Source organism: Terrapene carolina, unplaced genomic scaffold (assembly GCF_002925995.2).
Source record: "Terrapene carolina triunguis isolate 2854851 unplaced genomic scaffold, T_m_triunguis-2.0 Scaffold85, whole genome shotgun sequence".
In the NCBI taxonomy this organism is placed as follows: domain Eukaryota; kingdom Metazoa; phylum Chordata; order Testudines; family Emydidae; genus Terrapene; species Terrapene triunguis.
The window spans coordinates 62,325,694-62,337,599 of NW_020664436.1; positions in this window are offsets into that span (position 1 = coordinate 62,325,694).

The following is an 11,906-nucleotide window of genomic DNA, read 5'->3' on the forward strand; positions in this document are numbered from 1 at the left end:
TGCTGGTCTGGGGTCCCGGCCCCAGGCCCCGCTCAGCCCGCTGCCGGCCTGGGGTTCTGGCTGCCGGCCCGGGGTTCTGGCTGCCGGCCCCTTGCCAGCTGGGGTCCCAGCCGCTGGCCCTGCTCAGCCCGCTGCCAACCTGGGGTTCTGGCTGCCGGCCCCTTGCCAGCCAGGGTTCTGGCCGCAGACCCCGCTCAGCCTGCTGCCAGCCTAGGTGAACGGAATCCTAGGCTGGCAGCGGGCTGAGCAGGTTGGCAGCTTAAGATCAGCATTTTAATTTAATTTTAAATGAAGCTTCTTAAACATTTTGAAAACCTTGTTTACTTTACATACAACAGTAGTTTAGTTATATATAGACTTATAGAGAGAGACCTTGTAAAAAACGTTAAAATGTATTACCGGCACACGAAACCTTAAATTAGAGTGAATAAATGAAGACTCGGCACACCACTTCTGAAAGGTTGCCGACTCCTGAGGTATAGCAAAGCTTTCTGACCCTGTAAAGTACATCTACCCTGCATGCTTCTTTCTGCAGAGTGTAGTGTACACACACATGTAGCCCTCCTAGCATGAGTATCAATAGCAGTGTGGATCATGAGTCATGGCTTAGGCAAGTAAAGACATGCCTGAGGGGTGAGGGTACATACTAGAGCATGTACCCTACGTAGCTCTCTACTTGCCCAAGTCACGTCTCCCCGTCTACGTACTGTTTTTAGCAGTGTGATATCCCGCTGCTGGAGCCTTTCCCTGCCACAGGAAAAGACTCAGGTAGTGGGGGAAGGCTCCAGCAGCGGGGAAAGGCTCTGCTAGTTCCCCAGTGCTGCAGCCTTTCCCTGCGGCTCCCCATTGCTGGAGCCTTTCTCTGCTGCATTCCCCCTGCCAGAGCGTTTCCTCACCACAGTAACCACTTAACCTTCTCTTTGTTAAGCTAAACAGATTGAGCTCTTTCAGTCTGGCACTATAAGGCACGTTTCTAATCCTTTAATCATGCTCGTGGCTCTTCTCTGTTGCTGCTGTTCTTGCAGGAGCTCTTGTTAGAGATCAAATTACATAATGGGTATAAAATGCTGCTGGGGCGGGGCCTTCCAGCTTCTCCACCAACCCCCAAATGCCAATCAACTCGGTGCCCCCCCCAGCCCCTCAATTAATTATGCATTGCCCTCCATCCCCATATCAGTTCTGTGCCCCCTCATCCCCACATCTGCTCATTTTGTGTCCCCAGACCTCAAAACTGCCCTTACCTCCATTGCAACTCTGCCCCTCCTGCAGCTGTGGAGAGACAAGGTGTGGGGCGGAGGGGTAGAGAGAGAGGGCAGCTCCAGACCTGAGAGGAGAGAGAAGCAGGGAGGCAGCGCTGAGTTGTTGGACTGTTTCCCCTCCCTCCTATACCTACCCTTCCTGTGAAAATGATATTGCTGCACCTTGTCCCCCCTCCTTTACCCAAACACTTCTGGGTTCCCGGGGGGATTGGGAGAGGAAAGAGCTCTGCCTGCCTCCTAAAGCAGCTCTGATCAGCTGTTCTTCCCCCAGGAGGTGGGAAGTCAGCCAGTGAGGGCTGCTGGCAAGGCTAGAAATCTCATGAAGGCTGGAGCTTCTCTCACCATTGCCCGACTGGCTCCAGCAGGAACCAAAATTATGCCACTGCTGATGAAATTGTGATAGTTGGCCACACTGTGTCCTTGGGAACCCAGTAAGTGGCCTTGGGAGGGGGAAATGGGGAAGCTGACATTTGGGGGCAAACAGCTCATAGGATAGAGGCCTGTGGAAGAAAGAGCACAGGCTGCAAATGTGGTGCAAAGCTGCTATAATGCAGCCCAGTATTTGGCACATGTGTTTACCTAAGTACTTTAAATGATAATTAGTGTATTGTTAAATATGACACACAATTCAGTCTCTGTGTTTATCCTGTGTTTGCTTGTCCAGTGGGAAATTAATTTACTAATGCATTGCATGTTTACAGGTAAATGTGAATCCTAAATTACCTTCAGTGACTTGTTTGTTACAGTCCTCCTTGTAGCTGGATTCTCTGTAGAATTTTGTCTTTGTTATCTACACAGTAAGCTGAGAATAGAGCTATTACGGAAGGCACAGCAAGTCCTTGGAGAGGCTCCATTGCACATAGAAGGCCTGATTCTCTTTTCACTTGCTTAAATTAGGAGTAACTCCAATGAAACCAAGAGAGTTATTTTGGTGTAAATCTAGTGTGAGGAGAATCAGACCCACATGGTGTCAAGTATCAGGGGGTAGCCGTGTTAGTCTGTATCTACAAAAACAACAAGGAGTCTGGTGGCACCTTAAAGACTAACAGAAGAAGTGAGGTTTTTACCCACGAAAGCTTATGCCCAAATAAATCTGTTAGTCTTTCAGGTGCTACCAGACTCCTTGTTGTTTTTGTAGACCCACATGCTCTCACTGGGAACTAATAAAGGCAGAACAGCACTAATTATAGTATTCAACTAATAAGAGATGGGGAAGGTAACCGCCAGAAACCGCTGACAAGACTCTTTTCTGCAAGAATGTAAACATGAGGTAAGATTCACTGCCCTGCTTCACTCCCTGTGCACTGTTCAGGCCGTTCACAGGGAGTGGAGAAAACACACATTTCCAGCAAAGTGCTGAGCCAGCATATACTCACAACCCTGTCCTACCTCCCTATCGCCCTGGTGTAAGGGGTGTGGTGAGAGCACACTCTGCTCCTGTTATCCTCAGCATGCTGGATGGTTCCTAGAAGCTGCTGTAACTTACACCACTGCTATATCAGGGAGCTATAACCACCTCCCATCCCTGCTATGCCAGGAGGACTTCACTGGCAACAGAATCTGCCCCATGTTGTCAATATCATCTGGCAAATGGTATGTCACTGACTGAAATAAAATCAAAGCACTGGCCTTGATTCTCCATTGCCTTGCACCTTGTTAATCATTTATATCTGTGCAAAGTGGATGCAAAGCTCTATCAAATCAGAGGTCTACATTCATGCTGGAGCTAGGGTGATCAGATGTCCCAGTATTATGGGCTTTGTCTTATATAGGCAACTGTACACACACACACACACACCCTGAAAAAAAAAGTGTCCTGATTTTTCAAACTTACAATCTGCTCACGCTAGCTGCAGCTATCATTTTGCACCTACTTTGCCCAAGTGTAAATGTCTACACAAGGTGCCTGCTTCCAGGTAATAGTGAATCACTAAACTATCTAATCAAAACTGATCTTGTTCCACTGAAATCAATGGAGTTATACCCATTTGCACCAAATGAGGATCTGGTTCCAGGAACTTTAGGAATTTTCCTAAATCTAGTCGCTAAGGAGTCTGGTTGATTTTCCCCTTGCACCACTGGAAATCAGAAGCACTTTGCTGGAAATCAGTGGAATTGCAATGGTGTAAAATCAGCAGGGGATCAATATCAGACCCAAAGTTCCTACATATTCTACATATTGCTCTGAAATGCAGAAGGTTCTATTTCTACTATTTTATTTGTAGTAAGGGTGTTGCAAGATAAATTCTGTTAGGGTCAGAGGACTATAAAGTGAAATAGAGCAGTTGTATTTCAGGAAAGATGATACACTGCAATACAGAGAGCACTGTATTCAGCATGACTGTGATTTGCCTCCGAAAGGATTTGGCATCCCAAATCCTTTAGGTGGCTTTAAAAATATTAACCTGCATGTACAGCACTGAAATAAAGTAAATAGCACAATAACAAAACCAAGTTATTTTTCACAAGTGAGGAATGTTTTCTCTTTTGGTGAAATTTTAAATGGAATTCATAATTAAATACAGTTTGTGCCACAGCAGGAGGCCTTTTCTGTCCAAGAATTTCAGGTTAATCATCTTGGTGGACCAACTCAGCCATCTCATTGACTAAACATCCCCAGACGCTTTATTACGTAATCAAGAATTCTCTTTCAAATGGTTAAAGCCTTCACTTGGTGGTTCTTTGCATGGCAAGTCTGCAATTCTCTGGAGACACCACACAGACCTGTCGGTCAAGGCAGGCTGGGCGTGGCCACAGCTCTGAAGGTCTAGCACAGGGGTTCTCAAACTTCATTGCACCGAGACCCCCTTCTGACAACAAAAATTACTTCATGACCCCCAGGGGGTGACCGAAGCCTGAGCCCGTCCGAACCCCACTGCCCCAGGTGGGGGTGGGGGGGGCAAAGCCTGAGCCCCACCACTCCAGGCAGGGGAGGCAAAGCTGAAGCTCAAGGGCTTCTGACTCAGGCAGGGGGCCTGTAACCTGAGCCCGGCCACCAAGGGCTGAAGGCTTTGGCTTTGGCCCTGGGCAGTGCGGCTCAGGCTTCAACCCCTGGCCCCAGCAAGTCTAAGCCAGCCCTGGTGACCCCATTCAAAGGGAGTTGCGACCCATTTTGGGGTCCCGGCCTACAGTTTGAGAACCGCTGGTCTAGCAGAACAGCTAGTTCAATCTGCTTTCAGCTGCTGCAGGCTCTACCAGTCCTTTCTATGAGCAACAACACAACCAAAAGAGATGTCTCTATTCTGAAACTTCAGCCAGTTACACTGTAAGTTTGTGGTACCTCTTCTCATGCAGAGGCAGCTCGCTGCTGCAGCAGCCCAGTACAGCTTGCCTGGGAAGGCCTCTCAGCAGAGGTGAAAGTGACCGGTACGGCATACCGGTAAGAAATGGCTGCTGGTTCCGGCCAGTACACAGCTAACAGCGCTTTAACGTCTCTGCCCCTTTTGCCCTCCACCCCCAGGGCTGCCGATGGGGGAGGGCAAAGGGGACAGCTGCCCCAGGGTCCAGCGATTTAAAAGGGCCTGGGGCTCCCAGCCGCCGACACTACTACCATGGCAGCAGCCGGAGCCCCGGGCCCTTTAAATCACCATCAGGGCCGCAGGTGGCCAGGGCTGGACAGTGTGGAAGGGCTGGCTGGGGAAGGCTGACCCCCCAGCCCCACCCCTTCCACCCAAGGCCCCGCCCCTTCCAGGGGCCCAGAGCCAGGCTGCACCGGTAAGTCTTTTACATTACTTTTACCCCTGCCTCTCAGGCACCCATCAAGCAGCAGAGGGAAAGAGAAGGATGCAGGGGAGGGTGCAAAAATGCTCAGGCTTCCTGGCTCCCTCTCACCTGCCTCCCCAAGTGGCCTACCTGACCCCCATATGTTGCCACTCCCCACCACTTTCTCACCTTCTCCTAAGCCTCTGGCTGTGTAGGGAGAGCATTCCACACATGGAGTAACAGGCAGGTGGTTAGGGGGCTGTTGGTCACTGTTTACATTTATCCTTTTTCTCTGCACCCTCTATGAAAATGGGTGGCAGGTGGAGCCCCCTTTAGGGTCGCTAGCCCCGGGCTCCACCCCTTCTGCCTATGCCCTCCCCACGGCCAGAGGCCACAAGCCCCCCCATAAGTTGTGTCCCAAAATCAAAAGATTGGCTTAATAAATCCCATTTTTAAAAATATGTCTCTTTCATTGCCTCTGGGCTGTTGTACCTACGGGGTTCACATTTTCAAGCTTTTCTCTGCCACTTCATTTTCCTCATGAAAATGAGAATTTTCAGGTAATCACATGACTCCAGGAGTTGGGATGTTAAGAAAAATACCAAATATTGTGAGACTTTCAGTAAAACTGTGCCAGTTGTTCTCTGGGCTTTCATGAGACAAAATGGCTGCTGCTATGTGCATGCCTTGCCTGCCACTTCACATTATAAGATCCTGTTTTCAGTTGCTTATAACTTTGACAAATTTTCACTGTGTGGACTGAAATTTTCCAGCCAGGTGTCTGCCTCAGGCTGGACTTTTTTGGAAACTTTCATCCATAATAGTTCAGCTGTTTCCAAGAATGAGGCTAGGGAAAAAATACATTATTTTGCTCATATTGCATTCTGGTGACCTTTTCGGTGGGAAGCTCTAGTGCCTCAATACATTGAAGGTGGGAGTTGAAATTTGATTGGGGATGGCCTTTGTGTCAGGGATATGGCTTTTGTGATCCCCATGAAAATCCACCCAAATTTGGCCAAGTTACAAGCCTTTGAAAAATTGCAGTTAGCACATGCTCAGTAGAGACTTCTTTGATTTTTAGCAGCTAATTTCCCCAAAGATCCCATCTGTATGAGGCATGCTCCAGCATGGGGCTGAGCAGGACTTTCTCTGCAAATGCAGCTCTAGGCTGCTGTGAGCCAGGCACCAGAACGGAGATCAGAGAGCCTCTCTTCTGTATTCCCAATGGTCCTCGACTGGTGCCCAGCAGCCTAGGAAGTGTGGAGGTGGAAGTTGCCCGATTTGAAAGCGGAGGACCTGTGGAAGGAGTGAGATGGAGACTGGAACTGAAGGCTTGGGGGGACAGGAAGACACTGGGACTAGCTGGGCAAAGAGACTGGGACTGGAAGCTTGGGATGGAAACAGAAGTCAGTGTAACTGGGATCCAGTGGGTGGAGCAGTGACTGAGATCAGATGAGGAACTGGGGGGTGACTGAGACTAGCTGAATAAAGAGACCAGGATTGGGATTCAGATGGAGATAAAGGGGAAGCAGATCTGATAAGGACCCATGTGGGTGGAGGACTGGGACAAGGAGCTGGGGCGAGGGGCACTGACATTGGACAAGGAATGTAGGGTGAAAGGAATCTGGGACTGGGAGCCAATAGGGATGGGAAACATTGTGTGTGGGGGGGATGATTGGAGGCTGGGGCAGGATGGAGAGAAACGGAGCAGATGAGGAGCCAGGACAGGGGACGTAAAACAGTGCCCTCTCAAAATGACTGTAGACAATTATGCAGTGGTGTTGTAGCCATGTTGGTCCCAGGATATAGAAGTTAGTCCAATAAAAATAATGACCTCACCCAGCTTGTCTCTAAATAAATATTATACGTGTTAAAAGTGAATAAGATCATTTTAAAGACAACATAAAATAAAGATATTATGCTAATAGTATATATTGTATGAATTTGGTTCATCAAAACCAAATGTTTGCTAACATAAAAAAAAAAAAACCCAATAGCAGTTGAGTTGAACTTTAGGAATCACTGACCTTAGCAACACCTATCTGTTGAAGGTCCTATTTGTGCATAGGAATGAACCAGTGTTATTGGACACTTATTGACCCAGACACCATTTCAGCATAAGGTTGTCTTATTACTTTGGCTAGGGCCTGATCATGTGGCCGTTGAATGGTGCAGGATCAGACCCTTACTGAGCCACATACCCATGATAGTAGAGAAACCATTCTACAGGATGACAAGGTGCACCATGGGCTAATGAAGTCACTAGAGCAGAGAGAGTCCCTGGGGACCTGATTTTGAGAGGAAGGGGGTACCTACAGCTCCCATTGATATCAGTGAGAATTTCAGGTACACTGCATCTTCCAGGATTTGGCCCTATGAGATGAAAGTCTGTGGTGTTTGTTATCCCATGGGACTATTAATAACATGAACCCTATTATATTGTGATAGTAATCCTGCACTTACTTGTTTTAGCCTCAGCACCAAACTCCCTTTCCCAGCTCTTGGCATAAGGAATAATACCAAGGTCTTGTATTATCTACAAGATATTAAAGCAATGCACTATTTCCCCCAAAGTAGCAACAATTATCACTGGAGTTATGCCTTAAAACTCACTTCAACATATATTTATGAGATAGAGTAGGGAGATAATTCGGAATAGCATTTAGCCTCATTTTTGAAATAAATTAATAAGATTTTACCTATTTTTCTTATGAATTTGGCCCCTTAATATGTAACTGAGGACTCTGGCTCTGATCCTGAAAGATAGTGAGTATCTAAAATTGTGGCTGGGGGCAGTAGGATTGGTGGGTACTTAATACTTTTCAGGATCAGTACTTTTTAATGGCAGCTCACTCTAATTGATCCAGAGAGACAAGCTGGGTGAGATATTATAGGTATTACCTCATCCTTGTCTCTCTAATATCCTGGAACCAACGCAGCCACAACTACACTCTAATTGATCAATTCAATTACACTATATATATATATATATAATTCTATATAAATATTTTATATTACTGATAACATGAATGATATACTATAAAAAAGATAAAACAAGCAAACATAGGACTAAATTATGGTATGTACCTGGATGCAAGCATACTATTTCTCTCCTACCAATCAAATGAGTCTGTATATATGTTTCATGTATACCTATATTGTATTGCAGATGTAATCACCACCACTCATAGTCCCATGTACCTACTACAAGTATGAGACATTCAGAGAATGTACTTACATTAACAGCAATACCACTTTAATCCCTTGATCAACCCCAGTAACATCCTTTAATGGTTCCTGTGTTGCAGTTTTTCTGCAGAGCAGCCTCTTGTGTATTTGAGAGGGCAGGAGCCAGGGTTGTGGTGGCCATTCTATGCCATGTACTCCACCAATAGTTCAGGAACATATGCTGTTTTGCTGACATGGTCATATGTGCACCTCCAGCTAGAATCTGGTTATATTTTAATTAGACTTTAGGTGCTTCTTTCAGTACTAAATAACTGCATAATTTAAAACTCTTTTAAATGGCTGAGGGTTTTTTTCTGTTCTTCTGTTACCATCAGAACATCAGTCTGAATTTCATGATTATTGTGAAGTAACAAAGTATTAAGTATTGCAATGTAATCCCTACAATTATTGTAACAATAAATTAACTAAAAACCAAAGAAAGAAAAAGTCTATAAAAGCAGAACTAGAACTGTTAATTAATGGATTAAACATGAAAAAGATCTCCCAAGTGAGGCTAAGTACCATTCTATGCTATAGGGAATACAGTTATTGATGGGCAGATGAGGTAAACGGAATATTAAGTGCTCAGCATTTCTTGTGAATGAGGTAATAGTTTCATTAATAATAAATGCTAACTGCTTCATGTCCCCTGGGTACCTGGTATTACCTGCATTATCAGTATTTAGAATAGTGCCTTCTTGTTATACAGAAGACTTAAATGCTCCTGTGAATAATATTATTCTTTACTAAAAGAAAAGCACATTCTCTTCATAGAAGAACATGTATACAGATGATTTCTTTCCAGCTTTGGTTTTGTTCCTGCACATTATTACAAAATGGGCTAAGAAAATGGATCATTCTGAGTAATGAAATTAGGCCATCGATATTTACTGACTGGAACTTGATAGCCACATGTTATTTACAATGAGCTTATGAAAAAGAAATACATAACAGGAAAAAATTAGGATTTTTCTGTTCTTTTAAATAAGTGTATTTAATTTAAAAAAAAATCTGACTGTACTATAATTTCACTGTATGATCTCAAGGTCTTTAGTAGATCTCTTGATAATGACACTTTAAATAATTTTTATGGATCAATTTGCTTGTTCTTAAGAATCAATTTAAACCCCCATCCAGTCCCAAGTCTGTACCTTGGGACAGTTTAGCTCCAGATCAAGATATGAATTTCATAATACATATCCATTTTTATTCTATTTTTTGCTCAGACAGGCTAGGGTTTAGGTCTATCAGACATAAGGGTGTCTGTGACAGTACTACTGCCAGTGCTTCTGTGCTGGCAGATGTAACAAAGACCTGCCTAGTTACTGACAATGAAAAATACCACAAACAGGAATCACAGATGTCGACCCCTCAGTGACTAAATAGGCCACTACAGAAAAAACCGTTTTGAGAACAATGTCCACAACATCTGAAAGATGTCAAGGCTCAGAGACACTAGTTATTGCCAGGGTGGATTGATTTAAATCAAGGCAATTTAAATGACTAAGTGGAAAGCCACAATTTTAAATGATCAATTTTAATTAACTTTTCCATTTGTACTTCAGCTATTTTCTAAGGAAAGGTGCATTCTCATTGGTTGTTACGGCTAACCTAGTGAGGAGAGATTTAAACTAGGTTCCACGAGGTAGGTGACAAAAGCCCAAAGGTAAGTCAAAAACATGGTGACGTGGGAGAAGGATCGGAATCGGGGAGGAGGGGATGAGCCATTATAGCAGGGATAAGAGAGCGACAAGAGAACATGGGGGGGAAATCAAATCAGTTTCTCAGATGTCTGTATACTAATGCGAGAAGTATGGGGAATAAGTAGGAAGAACTAGAAATGATAATTAATAAACACAACTATGACATAGTTGGCATCACAGAGATTTGGTGGGATAATATGCATGACTGGAATATTGGTATAGAAGGGTACAGCTTGCTCAGGGAGGACAGGCAGGGAAAAAGGGGAGGAGATGTTGCCTCATATACTAAAAATGTATATACTTGGACTGAAGTTGAGATGGAAATAGGAGACAGACTTGTTGAAAGTCTCTGGGTAAGGCTAAAAGGGGTAAAAAAACAAGGGTGGTGTCTACTACAGACCACCTAACCTGGAAGAAGAGGTGGATGAGGCTTTTTTTAAACAACTAACAAAATCATCCAAAGCACAGGACTTGGTGGTGATGGGGGACTTCAACTACCTAGACATCTGTTGGGAAAATAACACAGCAGGGCACAGTTATCCAACAAGTTCTTAGAAGTATGGCAAGAGACCACCATGGCTTAACGAGGAGATCTTCATGTAACAGTGGATCACAAGCTACATATGAGTCAACAGTGTAACACTGTTGCAAAAAAAGCAAACATCATTCTGGGATGTATTAACAGGAGTGGTGTAGGCAGGACACAAGAAGTAATTCTTCCACTCTAGTCTGTGCTAATTAGGCCTCAATTGGAATATTGTGTCCAGTTCTGGGCACCACATTTCAGGAAACATGAACAAATAGGAGAAAATCCAGAGAAGAGCAACAAAAATGATTAAATGTCTAGAAAGCATGACCTATGAGGGAAGATTGAAAAAACTGTGTGCGTTTAGTCTAGAGAAGGGAAGACCAAGAGGGGATATGATAACAGTTTTCAAGTACAGTACATAACATCTCTGAGGATAGGACAAGAAGCAATGGGCTTAAACTGCAGCAAGGGTGGTTTAGGTTGGACATCAGGAAAAGCTTCCTAACTGTCAGGGTAGTTAAGCACTGGAATAAATTACCTAGGGAGGTTGTGGAATTTCCATCATTGGAGATTTGTAAGAGCAGATTAGACAAACACCCGTCAGGGATGGTCTAGATAATACTTAGTCTTGCCATCAGAGAGTCTTGAAATATTTGATACTTTTTCTAAAAGCTAAAGCTCCTGGGGTCATGTGAGAAGCTCAGGGGTTTTTTGTCTTTTGTTTGGGGGTTGAAAGTACAAATGATTTTGTACGTGAGTGTGTCTGATGCATGGTTTTTGAATGCTTGGGATTCGCAGTCATGCTATTACACGCTGACGATGAGTAAATATAGTCAAGAAAAGCAAAGCCGCCAACTGAACTAATTTCAAATAAACCACCACATTTTTAGTGAAATGATGATTTTGAGGTCACTAAGAGCCCAATCCAGCTCCTATGGGAATCAGAAGGAATTTTTCCATTGACTACAGTGGGAGTTGGACACGACACTAAAGGCCTTGATTAGATTCAAATTAGTGGCTTATGGGTGAAGGCTGCTTATCCTATTATCAGTCCTCTGAATAAATTAATTTCCTAATTTAAAAAACACATTTTTATTCTGACAAATTCGAAAATAAAGTTCTGTAGGGGAAGAGAGGTAAATACAAGGGGATGTTTTTTAAACAATTCAGTGGAATATTCATTTGACTTTCAGTTTCTGAACAATTTAATGTTCCATCTCTAATCTTTAAGTGATGTCACTGAAATAATATTGTAATCCCAGCTAGTTTAATGTAATCATTAGCATTTAACAGAACAACATTCCTCATCTATCTTGATTGAATCAGCAATGTCTGTAACTACATCGGTGATACTTCCATTACTGTTATATCAGCCTACTGATACTTTTATAAGGGGTTTATAACTTAGCTGTGCATGTTTTTTTTCTAAACTAAAATTTTGCATACAAGTTTTTGGGGTGGTAGCAATTTATTTCAACTGAATTT